We start from the raw sequence: 17,129 nt of genomic DNA, 5'->3' as shown, positions 1-17,129 counted from the left end.
CAATGCTCCAACCTGTCTAGATCCCTCTGCGAGGCCTCTTGTCCCTCAGGGGAGTCAACAGCACCTCCCAGTTTGGTATCATCAGCAAACTTGCTAATGGTGCTTTCAACTCCTGCATCTAGACCATTGACAATTATATTGAACAGAACTGGGCATAGAATTGAGCCCTGAGGAAAACTGCCGGTGATCAGTTGCCAGCCAGATGTAGCCCCATTCACTACAACCCTTTGAGCTCTGCCCTTCAGACAGGTCTTCACACAGTGCACAGTAAACCTTCTCAATGCACAGTTGGACAGCATCTCCGTATGGATGTTGTGAGGGACAGTATCAAAAAGCTTATTAAAATCCAGAAAAACTGCACCCACTGGCTTCCCTTCATCCACTAGGTGGGTGACCTTATCATAGCAGGATATCAACTTAGTTAAACAGGACTTTCCCTTTGTGAACCCATGTTGAGCTTGCCTGATGACTGCATTATTCTTTGACTGACTTTCAGTAGTCTTCTCCATGATTTTTCCAGGAACTGAGGTTAGACTAACAGGTCTGTAGTTTCCTGGGTCTTCACTCATGGCCTTTTGGTCGATTGGAATAACACTGGGTAGCTTTCAATAAGCAGGGACTTACCCAGACTCCCAAGACCTTTGTTAGATGATCGAGAGGGATCCTGCCATAGCATCTGCTAGCTCCTTCAGAACTCTGGGATGAATCCTATTAGGCCCCATGGACTTGTGAACATTCAGCTGATACAGTTGGTCCCTTCCAATTTCAGTGTCCACAGATGGGAACTCACTGTACCCTCACTTGTGGTCCTCTGACTCAGGGGACTGGGCAGCCCAAGTTCTATCAGTATTATTAAGACTGAGGCAAAAAAAGCATTGAATACCTCCACTTTTTCTTCATCCCTATTAGTCAGATGACCATTTCCAACAAGTGTCAGTCCAATGTTTTCTTTAGACTTCCTCTTGTTATTAACATACTTTATAAAAGCCCTTGTTGTCTGAGACAACACTGGCTAGTTTCAACTCTAATTGAGCTTTGGCCTTTCATGTCTTCTCGCTGCACTCTTCCTGCAAACCCTGACCTTGCCTCCAGAGATCGTACAATTTATTTTTCCTCTTGATCTCTATGAGGTGTTCCCTGTTCAGCCAAGCTGGTCTCCTGCCCCATTTGCTTGACTTATGACACAGTGGAATTGCCTGCTCCTCTGCTTCTAAAACGTGGTTCTTAAAAACAGTACTCATGGACTCCTAATCCATCAAAAGCAAATTCCCAGGGTACTCTGCTAAATAGCTCCCTGAATAGCTTAAAGTTTGCTCTCCTGAAGTCCAGTGTAGCAACTCTGCTGACCTTTTTTCTCATCGCACTGAAAATTTTAAACTTAACCACCTCATGATCACTATATTGGCCAAGATGGCCACCTACCATCACATCTCCCACAAGTCCTTCTTTATTCACAAATAGCAAGTCTAGGAAGGCATCCTTCCTAGCTGGCTCACTGAGTACTTGTGACAAGGGGTTGTCAGCAACAAACTTCTGGAATTTCCCAGACTTGCTTGTCACAGCAGTATGGTATTCCCAGTTGATGTCTGGGAAGTTAAAACCTCCCATAAGGACAAGTGCTATCAATCCAGAGATTTCTCCTGGTTGCCTATAGAATAACTCACCAGTGCTACCATCCTGGCTGGGCAATTGGTAGTAGACACCTACTACATCTGCTTTGTTTTCCATCCCCCGATCCCTACCCAGAGGCTGTCAACCACATCATCCCTAACTGTAAGGGCTGTATAGTCCAACCTCTCCCTTACATACAGTGCAACTCCTCCACCTCACCTGCCTTACCTGTCCCTCCTGAGCAGCCTGTAGTCCTCCATCCCAGCACTCCAGTCGTGGGACTCATCCTACCAAGCCTCACTAATACCAATGACATCGTAGCTCTGGGAACAGACTGTGTGCATTGGTGTACAAGTATTTCAGATGTGCTCCTGAGCCCCACGTGCGCCCAGGAGCAGTGTAAACGGTCCCACTAGCATTGCCACCCTCAGGTGATGTGATACCAACCCTTGGCTTACCTACTGCAATCTTGTTGGTAACCCCTTCCCCAAGAGGCTCCTTATCTTAGGAGCCTTTTGAAGTAATATTTATGTGTTTGCTGACACGCCATACACTTTGCTCACTCTTTACTGAGTAGTTCATGGTATGACCAAATTTCCTATATATGGTACATTTCATACAAGTTGGCTGCTTGTTCGTCTTTCTCTTTGTACCTCTATATGTGATTTTGCTCAGCTCTGAGTCTGCATTTCTTCAGCTGACCATTGGTGAGTTGTTTATAGTGCTGGAATCAGCCTAAGCCCCATCTCTTACCATTCCATGCCTGCACTTCTCTTGACCATGTCCTGTGGCCCCCCTTTTCCAGGCTTCTCCTATCTTACCATATCTTCTACAGAGAATATTTGTATAAACCTATGGTTATACCATACAGACAGAAGGAAAAATAAAGCAGATTAGGCATAACTACCTGGTCATTAGAAAAATTGCTATTATAGCTAAGACGGAAGGTTGCAGTCAGGTCAAGAGAAGTTGAGGCAAAGTAAGCTTGACAAGCTGCTGTCCTGAGGCCTTGCAAACACAGCACTGCTGACAGCATTGGCAATACAGTATTTACAGGGCTACAGTATACCAGCTGTGAAATGATATATGTTGTCTTCCTTAGTAATGTGATTCCAGTTAGGGACATTACTCTTGGAAACATTTTGGAACTACTTCAGCTAGTTTTTCATACGTCATGTCATTTCTATGGTGCCATATTTTCTCTCCTCATAGGATTTATGGTTCCAGATCCTGACTTTTTAATGAGAAGGCTGACAGCAGGATTCAGTCATTCCTACAGTGGATGGGCCATCATCTCTCACACTTCAAGTCACGGCACTCTATCTAGCCTGAAGGTTACCCATTCTGGGATCTGGAGGCAGTTCAGGGAATATGAAAAGCAGGCTCCTCTGTGATGGGCTACTTTGAAGGTTTACTTTTGTTTTTAATGACAGCTATTTGCTCAAATTTCTCTTAATATGTTAAATGAACACAAGCTGCATGAAATTATTGGGCATGAAGAATGCAGTTATGCACAGTATCTAGAAGACATGAAGGAATGTGGCACAATGTAAGATATTAATTCCCACATTTACCATAATTTGGTAGTTGCTTTCATTTGCTCTCTCTGGGTTGCCCCACATATATGCCTTACATGGAGAGTTCAAACGTATTCCTCCAGTGTAGAAAGTAGAGAGTCTAAAGACTGGTGCAAAAAACCCTAGGGCTTGGGAGGAAAGTAACCTTTCGATTCATCTGTTGAACCCTTTTGATGTAGTTGTTCCTCCATTAGCTACCTTCAGTGTTGCTACAGTAATAAATCACACCCAGTAAAGTATATCTAGAAAGCAAATGTTGATTGTCTTTTTGTTTGTGATTTGCTCTGTTGTTGTGCAAATATATTGTTATACAGGTATATATGTAGCTATAGAGAATAAAATATTTAGCATCTTTTTGCAAGCTACAGCTGACAGCTAGTTCCCTAGGGTAAGTTCACTCTCATGATCTAATAATAGTGCATGGGTTTGTTCCATCTCTGCAAATATACACCAAACATTGATGGTATGATCCTATTGGACCCAGGCTAATAGCAAACTTAGCGTTTGAGTCACCCCGCTCTTTCTATCATGTTCATGGTTTCAGTTCCCAGGGCCTCATGCTGGCGAGAGTGAATGGGTATGTGACTGAGAGCCAGGCAGCAGTGGCCTCTTAACAAAAAACTCTTCTGCGTGGGAAGCAGTGGAACCATACATCCTGATTTCACCAGCATGGAATGAGTTGGGGACGATTTTCTTTGGGCAGAGGACAAAAAACCATGCTGGCAACCTGCATGCCAGGTGCAGTTCTACTCTGAAAAGTAACTTTGTAAAATAAATTTCAAATGAAACATTGCTTCTGGTTGTTCTACTAAAAGAAATAAAGTGACAAGGAAAAGCTACTATACCTGTGATGCTCAGCCAGACTCTTCACATTAGTGCTCTGTTCTGGCTGTATGATTTTAGCTTAGTCCTTACAAGAAAGGGTCTTTTACCTGCCTTCAGTGCAATTAACAACTAGCCTTTTTTGCAGATCTGGTAAGCAATGCTTGTGTACATCCAATGCCTTCCTCTGAACAGTGTATGCTTCCTAGAGCTAACAGCTAAAATTAGAAATGCCTTTTTTGTCATTTGATGTTAACAGGAATGACACAGAGTGCACTCAGAGAAGGATCTATTGTATAAAACAGAGCCTTTCGTACAATCACTCTGGAGAACAACCCCGTATAAGAACAGTGCTGTACTTTAAATCATTAAAGAAAACTTCTTGCCAGGCAATGCAAGATAATGATAGCACATAATATTCCTCTCTTGCTGCTTCTTTCTCATGTATTGATTGGTCCTATGCTGTAGGTGTGATAGACCAGGGTGCTTACCCTCTATTCCTCTGAGCACTTTCAAGAAACTACTACATTTGTCAAACGACAAAAAGAATCACCATAGAGAGTCAATTGAGAGACATCAAAAGCAACTGGGAAATCTGCAGTCCCAGGTGAGCTGTTACTTGAAGATTTTCGAGCTTTCGAGTCATCTGTGGCTTGTCTTTGGAAAGTTCTGCTGAACTCAGTCTGGATTTGAGAACTAAACACTGGGGGGTTTTGTTTGTTTTCTGGGCTCCCTTCTCTCCCTATCTCCTGGGAAGAACAGATAAAAAAGCAACATGGTAAAAGGGAATGTGGGCATATGGTACTTGTCCATAGCGTGGCAGCAACGGGGTTACCAAAAGATTGTTTGAACTCACTTTATAAAATTATATAAAAAACCAAACTAACAAAAATTCCTAATTGGTCTATTTTTGAAATAAAAATATTCTGACTGTAAAAGCATCAAAACAATCATGCTACACTTAAGGTATGAGTGGTTTTTTAAGTTCATCTTGACTCAGGGTTTTTCAGGTAAGCACTAGGATTCTAGAATCAGCTGCTGTAACCTCTTATCCAAATGCAATGTAGAAGTTAATAACACTTGAAATAATTATCTGTTTTCACTAAACACCAAGTCTGCTGGGAATGAAACTGAGTGATCCGTTTGAAAGATGCAGACCTTCCTATATGTACTACATGTAGTCCTCCTATTCCTGGAATATAGAAACCAGTGTTTGCTTTGAAGTAGTAATAAGTTTAGGAGTTGTAGGTTGTTAGGAATATATCAGTAGTTAACAGGCAAGTTGTTTGCTAAATGCTCTTAAGGAATTACCTTCCTTAGTCCATGGAAAGAGTGGTGAGAAGGAGTGTAAATGCAAGGAAGTCTTTCAGCATCTTGAGCCTAAGCCCAGTATTTGGTTCCCAAGGAGAAATCCTGCATCAAGGATTGTTGCATTAGATCAAGGGGCAGAGGGTAAATAAACATCTGCTGTTTGCAGGAATTTGCATCACAAATTGTATGGTGTAGTGCAGATGACAGTGTTTGTTCTCAGAAACAAACTTCTAATAGTGTGAACAAGGACATCTGCTTGTTTCTGCCATATTAAAGGAACAGAAAATTACTGTTTGGTCAAGTTATCACTTCATGATATGTAATATTATTCTTTTCATCCTGATTTCCATTTCTGTCTTGTCTTGAGGGGAAAAAAATCATAAGAATTTTCCTAAATATATTTCATGTCTAATTGCTGTCTTAACATTTGAAATTTTCCTTATGAACTAGATTTGCAGTAGTAGCATATTTCTAAAAATTACTTAGCATGTTCACTTTTAGACTACCTCATTCCATCTTTCTGTCACATCACGCTCTTTATCAAATTATTCTACTATTTTCCAAGAGGGTCTTTATACAGTTACTGTTAATGATCAGAGATGAAAACATAGTGCTTCACATGTTGGAATTTCTACCCTTTGCTGTGTAGTGATAAAAGGACAGAAAACTGTTTCGTGTTTTATTTGTCTTTGTATCATCACAAGTGTATATTAAGCCGATTTCTGTAATTGTTATAAAATCATTTCTTGTAAGTCCATTGTGCTGTTCACTCCCAGGCTGTGCAGCATGGCAGCCTGTGCACCCTTCTGCCCCATCCCCAGCAGCTGGAGCATGCTGTGGTGTTTTGGGTTCATGCCGTGAGACCACCTGCTCTTCAGCTGTACAGGGCTATGCTTCCATGAGTATGGGTCTCTGGTGTCCCTGTGTGCTCTGGGACACAAGGCCATCTGTTGGAATTTCCTTCTGAAAGTGGAACCTCTTCCACCTAAGAGTGGTAAGCACTCTCTTTTCAAGAGCCCAACTCCATTGCTGGTGCTCCGTTGTGCTTTATCTCTTTGGGCACGTGTAATGGTTGAAGAAGATGGATTTTGCACAGGATTTCTAAAATATTTGCTTTCTTTCCAGCTCTTTGATGAAGTGGGATTTAAACAGTGCACCATCCTGCCATTGCTTCCCTACCACTTGCAGGTGCTCTGCAGGGTATGGTTTGATGTCTTCTCATGCTCACTTTCTTTCCCAACTCCATCATACATCACTTCAGAAGATCAGGCTTTTCTTCTAAATCACGGAGTCTCCACTCTGTTTCACTGGTAACCACATCTTTGGCTGCTCCTGATTCTTCAAATTCTCCCTTTTTGCCTGCCCTTACTTTCGCAGCTGATGTGCTTAATATCTCTGTAGTGACATCTGTTTATCTCCTGCTTTATTGGATTTTCCATTCAAGTCATTATATTTCGGGGAAGTTAGTTTTATTTAGGGTTTCACCACTGCACTCTGAGCAATATCTGTTTGATTTATTAAGGATTTCTGACCACAGTTTATATAAGAATCAGATGCTTGGACACATCTCAAGTCTTGCAAAAGCTATCAGCAAGAAGTGTTTTCACACAAGGGTGGTCAGTAGTTGTGCAGATTTTTTGAAATCTGTTTTTAATAGCAAAACTGAAATGACTTCAACTACAGGAAAGCAAATCACCCCCACCCCTTGTGATGTTCTTTGCAAGCTTTGTAATAATCTTCTCTTTTCCCTTCAGTAATTCTGATCTCTTTTCCTTTCTTCTCCAGAGATATACAACAAATTTCCTTAACACCAACATCAAATTTTCTTTTCATATTTATTTCATTTCTAGAACAAATTATGTCTCTCTCTATAGTTGATAAACTAATCAGAAATTACCACTAAATTAAGTTAGAAGTTCCTTGTGGTTCAGCGTTTCTCCTTTAGTTTGCCAAATGCACACCTCTGCTGTTCTCAGTATTATTTTCTAAAAACTTCTTCTGGGAGTGTTGCTTCTAAACAAGTTAACCAATCTGATTACTCTTATCTTTGTCTAGTTCTCTTTGTCTTCTGAAGCTCATCTATTCTAGCATTCGTTACGATTATTTATCTTCTTTATATCTAATTGCCCGAAAGCACAATGTCTGCGTTCTGTTTAGCCCAATGCTTGAAGTTCTTACTTAATCTTGCTTCATTTATGCTAAGTTGTTAGTTCTCCCAAAAGAAATAGGAGAAAATTATTTATTAAAGTTAAGAGTTTAGAATATATAGAATGTACGAATTCACTTACAGTTCATAAATGGAGCAAAGAAAGATTTCATGAGTCACCGTGTAGCAGCTATCATAGAAATGCTAAAATTTTACTTTGAAATTCAAATTGATACACTTGTGTTACTGACTTATTGGCTATTTGTTTCTTATAAAGTCTGTAATTTATCTAAACTATTGGCTTTTCATTTCTGGGAAATCTCTAACTAGCTCCTAGAACTGCCCCTCCAGAGGGTAGAAAGAGTACAGGCATTGGAGTCATCTCTGCCAAACTGAAAAGCTTCCAGCTATGCAGCTTTTCCTTTTGTTCTTCAGACAGCTTTTTTATCCCATTTTCTATTATACCTTCTGTTTCTTTGATTGAAATCCCTTGCCAAATGCTTTTAAAAATCTAAATATAACTACATCCTCTGAATTTGCCTTTATCTTGGTGGTAATGCCTTCAAATGACTGAATATGAGGAAAAACTTCTTTCCTGTGAGGGTGCCAGAGCAGTGGCACAGGCTTCCTCAAGACCTTTGAAAAGCAAAAAACGAAGGGTCATTTCGTATTCTCATTTCTTGAGTTTCCTAAAAACAGAACATATGGAGTTCAGGTGTTCAGAAATGCCCATTAATGCTATCCCAATTGTCAACAAATGGTAGAAATTATATGCATGCAGTCTGTATGGTTGCCCTGCATGGGGGTGGGGGGAGCTGATATGATGTCACCTGAATGTGCCCAGGATGCATCATTTCAGAAAGAGCAGGTGTCCATAGCTGAAGTGACCTTTTTTCTCCACGGGCTTGTAAGGGTAGTTAGAAGTAATTTTGAAAGGGGGTTTGCAGCTTATTTCTGTAATTTCTTTGTGCTGCTACAGCAGGGGACATACTGAATCTGAGCATTAACTTAAAATGTCAGATGCTAACCTTTTGAACAGTTATTCAGCAAGCTTTTACCATTTAATGACAGGCATATATAATTAAGTGACTAAATTTCATGCACCTTTTTCTAGAGGCCTTGTTCATTAGGACCACAAACAGTTCTTTGTTCTGGAGGCAGCAGAGCCCCAGGAACAATTCTGTTTCATTGTTTGGTTTTGTGCTTTCCGACAAACACCTACGAAACAGTGCTAGAATGAGAACAAAAAAAGTCCATGCACACAGTCAACTTCTGGCTTTACATCATGCAAAATAGAAGCTTACCCCCAGAAAAAGTCACCTTTTCTCTTATGGAGACAGTCTACCTAACTGGAGACCCATTTACTGTTAGCAGGGGACTAGAAAAGGTCAAACTTTACACTGTAAAATCAAACGCAGACAGTTCTTAAATAGAGAAACCAAAGCAGGAGAAGTGCAGGTTGCAGTATAGCTGGCATCTTCCTTTCTCTAAGGAATAAATGAATGGTCAGAAAAGAGTGTGCAAAAGCTACTTTCCATGAGGGATCCGTTCTGCCGTTTATGTGCTTAGATGACTGCAGGAAAACAGGCCACACGCAGAAAGCAGGCTCTAAAAGGTGCTGTACTTTAGGACAGAGACTTCCATCCCCAAAGAAAACTAGACCATGCCAATGGCAAACATACTCTTTTTCCTTTTCAAACCATGGGGAGCATCCCCGTGCTTTGGAGGTGCGGTATTGCAGTCCCTCATTTCCCTCCTTACGTTAGATCTGTGTTTGCAATGTTTACTTTGCAACCAAGCAATTTCAAATGTGCTTTCAGAAACATTAAAGATTGTACAAACACTATCAAAAGTGATTCAGCAGACCCAATTTCAAGTAAAATATTTTTCCTTTTTTTGTGATCCCCGATACCTTTGTGTGACAGTTAACACGTAAGTCTAGTGGGGAGTGTGTGTGTAGATGAGGATCACACAGGTGTCCACGCAGCAGCCTGGCCTGCCTCCAATGCTGCCATTTGAACTGTGGTTTCACATGGTTGCCTGCGGGCTCTCTTGTGACTAGCTGCTCTGTCAGCATGGTAGCGACCAGTTTCTTCGTTAAAGCTCTGCGGACTAAATACCAAGAGATTAAGGCAAGACAAACCTCAAAAAGAGGTTTGTTGTATAGCAGAGGCCGATGTGAGGGGACATCATATACTGAATCCTGCTTGCTTTAGACATATTATGGAATAAGTTTTTTGAGGTCGGAATTGTTCTTGATATTTTTAAAAGAGTCCTCGCCCAACAAAACCTGGCCTTAAAACGCTGTTGGAGTATATATAGGAAATGACTTTTTGTTTTCCTTTCTAACTGATAAACAATAACATGAGAAACCTTATTTCAGGTTTGAGGCAGTTTTTAAATAAGTAAGGAATCAAAGACTTCTCCTCAGGAGACTTGCACTTGTGTACACAGGCCACAGTGTCACTGAAATACAAGCTTTCCTTTTGTCATTTGACAGCCAGAGGCACATGGAAGAGGAGACATGGTAAAAAAAATCTGTTCCGTTGAATACCATACAGAAAAGGCTCAAAAATGAGACCAAGCAAAGAGCAGCCTAAGGTGCAAGGCAGCTACAGAAACTTGTGTACACCCTAAGTGGCATATGATTGTACAGGAAGAATTAACACATTTAATGTTAAGGTAGGTTGGTTAGGGTTTAATGCATAAATGACAGCATTGCTTAGCATTACAGTGGGCATTAGCTTCCCTGGAACAATCTCCAAGTCTGCTAGCAATAAGTATGTACTCCTCCTGCTCTTGTTACACACCTATTTTCATGTATCTCTCCACTTATTTGACTCACATTTACTGCACACCAAAACACAAATGTATGGTTAGCTCTTGCTGATGATTTTGTCATGGTGGTGATTCAGGGAACCTTTAATATTTTTCCCTCAAGCATACAGAAGCTGGTGTGTCTATTAAAAGGTGCTCTCCAAATACCTTTACCCTCTGTGGGTTTTTTTAGAATTGTAAATATGCTGATTAAATTTTACCATATTTCATTTATCAGTTAAAAGCTTCCTTGTAATTACAGATACTACCTATAGGTTTTAACATCTTCATTTTGAAACCAGTGTAGCAGTTCAGAGCAAGATGATGATTTTTTTTACTGCCCTTGACACTGGCTGTGTGAAATACTAGGTTCAGGAGCACATGTTTGGTATATACAGTACATATGTATACCTTATAGTGTATAAATACAGTATATTTAGCAAGCTCTTTGGAATTGCTGTATGCTGAACCACAAATATTTCCCCTCATCTTTTAGCTCATGAGTGATGATGAAGCTTATCTCCTGTGTTGGTAATTTTATTACAGTGAACAGATCAACTCAGGATTAATGTTTCTTGGATTTGGCTGTAGCTTCTTACACTGTGATATTGCAGGTTGTGCCTTTGACAAGAGGACTAATTACATTGCGCCTGTGAAGGTTTGTTTATATTTATGCTGCTTCATTAGAATAGCTCCCAAGCCATTTTTCAGACAGTTAGCTCACAGTACTTTGCTACAATATTTTATTCAGAACAAAAAAGTAACTTTTCTGGAGTTAGATTCTTCTCACATTCCCTCAAGCGTCAAAAAGACAGAACCACTTTTATTTCAGATGGCTGAAAATTCCACTCTCACATACATCTTCAAAGATTAAAGGGGGGGAAGGGGAAACGAACTAAATAAATGGCTTTGCCTTGGATAGAGACCAGGCCTCTAGCACTATAGATTGCATTCCCAAAAGAAAGGGATCAGAATGTTAATGTACATACAATTGGGGAAATAACATTGTGCGTTATAGATCCTATAATTCAACTTGACCAACATTTCTGCATTGTGCTAGAAGAAACAGAATGTCGGAGAGCAGTAAATAAAGCTGTATGTTAATACAAGTCTAAATTTTAAGGCACAGCCTGAGTAATGCTTGTAGTTAAACCGGCTGGGATAAAAACTTATTGGTTCTCTCAGTCTTCATGCTTCAGGGTGTACATAGATCACTCAAAACAGTTGGGAAAAAATTCATCCCCTTGCAGCCCATTCACTGTAAGTTTGTTGAGTATGAGTGTATTGATTGTTTGCATCCTGGTTTATTTGCTTTTCCCTGATGTTGACTCCTGCTGAAGAGTACAGGAAATATTGGTTTAGCCTGCTAAAATAAGTCCTGGTCATATCTGCAGCAAGTAGTGGTGAGGAATTACGTGGCCACATGTGAACTGATTAGCATTTTATTTGTTTTTTGACTTCCTGAAAAAGAGGTGTGCCAGATTTCTGTCTTCAGAAGATTAATTCGTCATTAAGCTAAGTCTACCAGCAAGATAAAGGGTTGTCAACCAATAAGCTGTTAATTGAAAACTTGTTTTTCTCTATGACAGCCAATCAGAGAAACGTAAAAGTATCCAGTTTCACCCACAAAAACTGCAGTCAGGATGTTGCACAAGAAAATAGTGCTTTAAAGATAGAGGTCCCTTTTCTTGAAAATTTGGCCCTAAAATCAGGACTGTGAACCAGGTGGTTTTAACATGGAGGTATGTTCCCCAGAAATGCAATTTAACAATGTATCTTAGGTTTTTGTAACTTACTTTATGATAGCAGTGGTTTGTCGGGCAATTCAATGGTATCTTTCTAGACAGACAAACCTTTGTGCTGCTAAATGGGCATGAGGCAGCTGTCTCCGTGGTCTTGCTCAGCTATAGGCAGTGGTGCAGTATGCAGTCCAGAAAGGTCTGTGCAACATCGCTTCCACGCACCCCTGGCACAGAGGTGTAAGTCACATCTGGAACATCCCATGACAAACTCAAGACCTTTTAAAAAAGAAATATATTCTGCAGAGTGACACAGAAGGAGACATCTCAGGGAATGATTTCAGATGGCGAAGGCATTCAACATACACATTGTTAAGCTAAAAATACCTCCAGCCTAGCCGTTTCCCGTATAATTTTGCAGGTACCCCTTCCCAATCTAAAGGAAAACACCTGTTTTGTGAATCATGGATGTTGTAAAAATTGACATGAAAGACAGGGATTCAGAAATTATCTGTGCAAGGAATTTCTTTAAAGCACCAATGCTGTTGTATGAGAACAAATCATATCAAAACTGAACACAGGGGTGATCCTAAACCTCCTGCTGCTTAAAAAACATTTTTAAAACTGGTGTCTTACAATATTGTATTACTGTTGAGGATTGAAAACAGTTGTGTACAAATACAAATTTACCACGGAAGTGGTTGACTCGGCCACATCGGACACCTTCAAGAGTCGTCTGGACAGGGTGCTGGGCCGTCTTGTTTAGACTCTGCTCTTCCTAGAAAGGTTGGACTAGATGATCCCTGAGGTCCCTTCCAACCTGGGATTCTGTGATTCAGTGAAGTTTCTTGTAAAGCATGATAAAAGACCTTGCTGTGGCATGAAAAGTAGCATGGATAACCTCTAATATAGATGGGCTTTCAATGTCTTAAAGCCAGTAATACTCTTCACACAGTGACTGAGCACTGTAAATCTCTGGCTTGGGATATCATTTGCCTTAATTACTTGTAGATCATTTGTCTTAAAGTGCTGACTTGTTCTTGAAAGCATAATGTTCGTGATGCAGTGAAAGTCAACCTACAAACCTGCTAAAAAAGTTCAATTAATACTTCCTTTCAACTACTTAAACAAACATAATTGTAGCTGTACGCTTCTATGGGAGAACTTATCTTGGGCAACATATCTCCGGGACACAGGGCTCTACCCACCCTGGGGACAGTGATGCACAGACATCAATATGATGGATACAAAATGTCCGTTTATTTAGCTGCGTCACACGCTTATATAGCTCTTGCGCTTCCTGTTCCTGCCACTCCTATGGGGAGGAGTCTAGCTTTCCGTCACAGCCCGTGAACTTCCGGTCGCCGATCCCTGTCTATTCCCCTACACATAATCAACCTAGAATAATATCAAACCCTCTAAATAGCAGGATTATTGTTCCCTCTCTCTCTTCTTCTCCATCTCTGAAAGAAAGAAAAAGAAAAACAAAAAGAAGGAAAACCAACTGATATAGCATATTGGAGGTGAAGACATCTATTATGTATTAACTTTCACAAGTGGAAATTTGATAGCCAGAGGCTGAATTGCAAAAATATGAAGAAATACAAGAAAAGTAATTTCCTGAAAATAGTGTGAATTGAACATCCCAGAATCAAGAGGCTAAAGCATAAGCAGAAGATAAATCAGGCAAAGCTTGGAAGGTATTAGTAGATTATTTTCATGAATTTGTTGTAGCGCTTCACTGCAGCACAGAATGGGCCTTTTAGAGTACAAAGAGCATAAAAAATTTCCTAATGTAATTTTTAATTGAACAGAAGAAATCTGCACCAATTTACGACACCTTTGGTGGAGAAAGAGAGGGACGTCCAAATTGAGACGCAGTTTCTGTAATAGCAGTATGGATGGATAGCAGGCTCGCATTAGGAATTAGCAGTCAATTTAAGAGCTGAATATCCCTAGGCTGATTGAAAGCAAAATAATTTCCTTCCATTAAACTAAATGTCAGTAAAGTTTTGAGTGCTTATAGCACACAACTCTTTCTCATAAGGGATATGAAGTCTGGCAGTGAGCAAGGCACTAAAGGTGTGCGTCATTTATTACCAGGCCTTGGAATTCATCCATTTTGGGGTGATATCACAGGAAGCTGTTTAGGTTGCAGTCCTTATGGTCAAGTTAAACCATACTTTTGTTGCTTTCACTTACTTTGTGTTCCATGGTTTTTCTGCAAATAGCTACCTGTCTATATGCAAATAGTGTCATTTTTAAGGGGGAGCATGTGTGATAGAACTGGAATACAAGTTAGCATCATCTCACCTGAGTTTACAGGTCTTACCAAATCATGTTACAAACAAAATTGCCTGCTAGCTGTTTCCTTTCTGTAATAGAGGGTCTGTGGTGCTGGTGTGCAAAAAAAGAAAGTTTAGTCTGTACACAGCACATAATGCTGCTAAGCCAATTGCATCATGTGAGGACACCTTTTTGTGTTACACTGAAATTTTTATTTTATCGACCAAGAATTCACCATGATAAAAGTTCTACCCACTCTGTATCATTTGATCCTATTCTGTCTTTAATTACTGCTTAGATAGTATTCTGGTTGTCCTATAAATGATGAACAGCTATCAACTCCCTACCAATAGTTATGCTTGAAACATTAACTTTTCAAAATTATTGCATAATTCTCTCCAGGTATGCCACCCACTAAAACACTTATCTTTTCTACTTCTTTGTGAGTTTCTTTTATCCCTTATGCCACTGTCTCAATTTGTTTAAAACTTATAAACATATGCCTTATACCATGACTTGCCTAAGCCATGACTACATGATCACAGTTGACAAACTAGGCTCAGATTATTGGTGAACAATTAGAGCAGCTGATCACTATCTCATGTACCTTTAATTGTTTTTTGATTATGCTGTTCTGTGCTAGAAAATTAACATAAGATTTAATTGCTTTGTGTTCCCTTAGCAGCTTCTGTTACCCTAAAGCTAGCAGTTTTCAACCTGCTTTGGGTCATCGTAACCCCACATTCTTGGCTTAGCTATCTGCACATAGTCTTCCTCTCATTTTTACGTTTTAAGCCATGCAAACTCTGGCCTTTTGGCAGAATAAAAGAAGGTAGTAATTTTCATTACTGCTAGGCTCAGGCTGTTTCTTCATGAAAACTGTCCCAGGTCTTCAGAATTTGCTGGGTGTCTGGCAATTGTACGTGCACTGAAGATCAGCCACTTAATCTGTCAGATGGAATAATGTAGGATAGGTTTGATGGATACTTTGTAGTACACATATTATCCCTGTTTCAGAGCTATCTGAAATGTCTGATAATCATACGTTATACCATGCTTTACCTCATTTTTATGTGTTCAGATAGGTAGTTCATTATTTTTAACACTTCTCATCATGCCTGAATGGTGACAATAATAGCTCCAATATTGCTTTCTATTTGTAGGAATGTGATGTTAAGAACTGGAGTGAGTTACATCTGTCTTGATCCTTCCTTTCCTTGGAAAGCATGATGTCGCCTCCTTTCCTCATCTCTCTAATCATCTGTGGGGTCTTGTTGTCATTAGCTGCATCAACACACTCCAGGGAAACAGCACAGCTAAGGCTTAGCTAAACTGGCTCAAGAATTTACCGTGGCCACAAGAGATGACCAAAAGCACTTAATGCTGTTCTTCCTGCTGTCCCTTTCTGATCCTGTAACAGCACCCTGCACTTCAGGTACTCTTTGTTTTCTTACATCTTCTTTAACCCAGGGGGGGAGGTGGTGGGGGGCGGGGGGTTGGGATTTTTTTTTCCCTTTAAGCTATTAGCTTGCCTGTCTCCTTGTGTGAGCTAATTCTTGACTTTCCATTACTTCTATACCAGACATCTAGACCTGTGATTACCTTTTGTGGCTAGTCAGATTTGATCATAGGCAATAATCCACTTGCTTTTACTGCAAAGAAAGTTATAGTACCATACACAGACGTTTCATAAAACCATCTTTCTAGGGCATCTGTACTAATACGTGACAGTGTACATGGATGGAATATAATCAATGCCAACTATTCTGTGAAAAAGCCTCTATTATTCTCAGTTGGTAACTACTATCACCTCTGTAATAAAGGCCTGCTACTAGCTCTGTTACAAATCCCTGTTCTTCCAAATTTATAACAGTTCTTAAAGGATGCTCTAAGATAAAGCTTGGTATAATTAACCTAATATTCAAGAGCAAGTATGAAATTACCCACTCACTTTTCAGTAGGTAATAAAACAGGGCAGTTGAAGCAGTTACGTGCTATGTATAAATGACAGAAACAGGGGATTCAGAATGTCTCCAATAAACAGCCTCCATCCAGCCATCTTCCCTGCAAAACCAGTCGTCTTTCTTCTTCTTCCATTTGGACTTTTCATGTAGAAGGGCAGAATGAGAGAAGAGGTTGACCTGCCACTGCCTTGGGCTGTTGTGTGGGAGATCTGAGCTCTTTCACTCAGTTTTTCACTGCAGCCATTAACAGAGTTCTTCCACTAGCATCAGCTCAAAAACTTCTCTTAGAGGGTCTACATATCTGCTTATGACGTTATTTAGTAACTGTCAGGATATAGGCATATTTAAGATAATTAACTTTTTTTGCAAAAAGCTTAATGCTTTTTTTTTTTCAAAATGCTTTATGTGTGCATTTTTTTGTTGTTGTTCTATATTGTGGCCAGAAACTGAATACCCACCAGCCACTCGCTCACACCCTCACCCACCTCCCATCCCCCAGGAGATGGGGGAGAGAATGGGAAGATCAAAAGTGAGAAAAATTTGTGGTTCAAGATAAAGACAGTTTCATAATCCATTTCATAATAATAATGAGCTGGTGTCTGAAAATGTATTGGATTGAAATGGGAAAGAACTAGCAAGGAAATATTTGTAGCTCATTTTGAACCCATTAATACCAGAAGACTTATTTCTGATGAAAATAAAAGCAAAGGCAAAGTAGGATGCAATTGCACCTGATGAACCAATAGCATCTGACTCCTGTTAGCTATATCCCTGTTTTAATGAACAGTTAGGTAGATTAACACATAGGAAACTTGACTTTATTGTAAGTGACATTTTATAAACTTTGCTTTAAGAT

The 17,129-nt window shown here is 39.9% G+C and overlaps 1 protein-coding gene across 1 annotated transcript in view; it reads left to right on the top strand.

The window, feature by feature from the left end:
• The first annotated feature begins 15,487 nt into the window (after positions 1 to 15,487).
• GUCA1C (guanylate cyclase activator 1C) overlaps positions 15,488 to 17,129 on the top strand; it is a 47,420-nt gene continuing 45,778 nt past the window's right edge. Inside the window, exon 1 of the transcript XR_010375586.1 lies at positions 15,488 to 15,744. The gene's annotated coding sequence lies outside the window, so the exon portion shown is untranslated. The remainder of the gene's footprint in view (positions 15,745 to 17,129) is intronic.

This window comes from Phalacrocorax carbo, chromosome 1, assembly GCF_963921805.1.
Source record: "Phalacrocorax carbo chromosome 1, bPhaCar2.1, whole genome shotgun sequence".
Taxonomy (NCBI): domain Eukaryota; kingdom Metazoa; phylum Chordata; class Aves; order Suliformes; family Phalacrocoracidae; genus Phalacrocorax; species Phalacrocorax carbo.
This window is presented reverse-complemented; position numbering and strand designations above follow the sequence as displayed.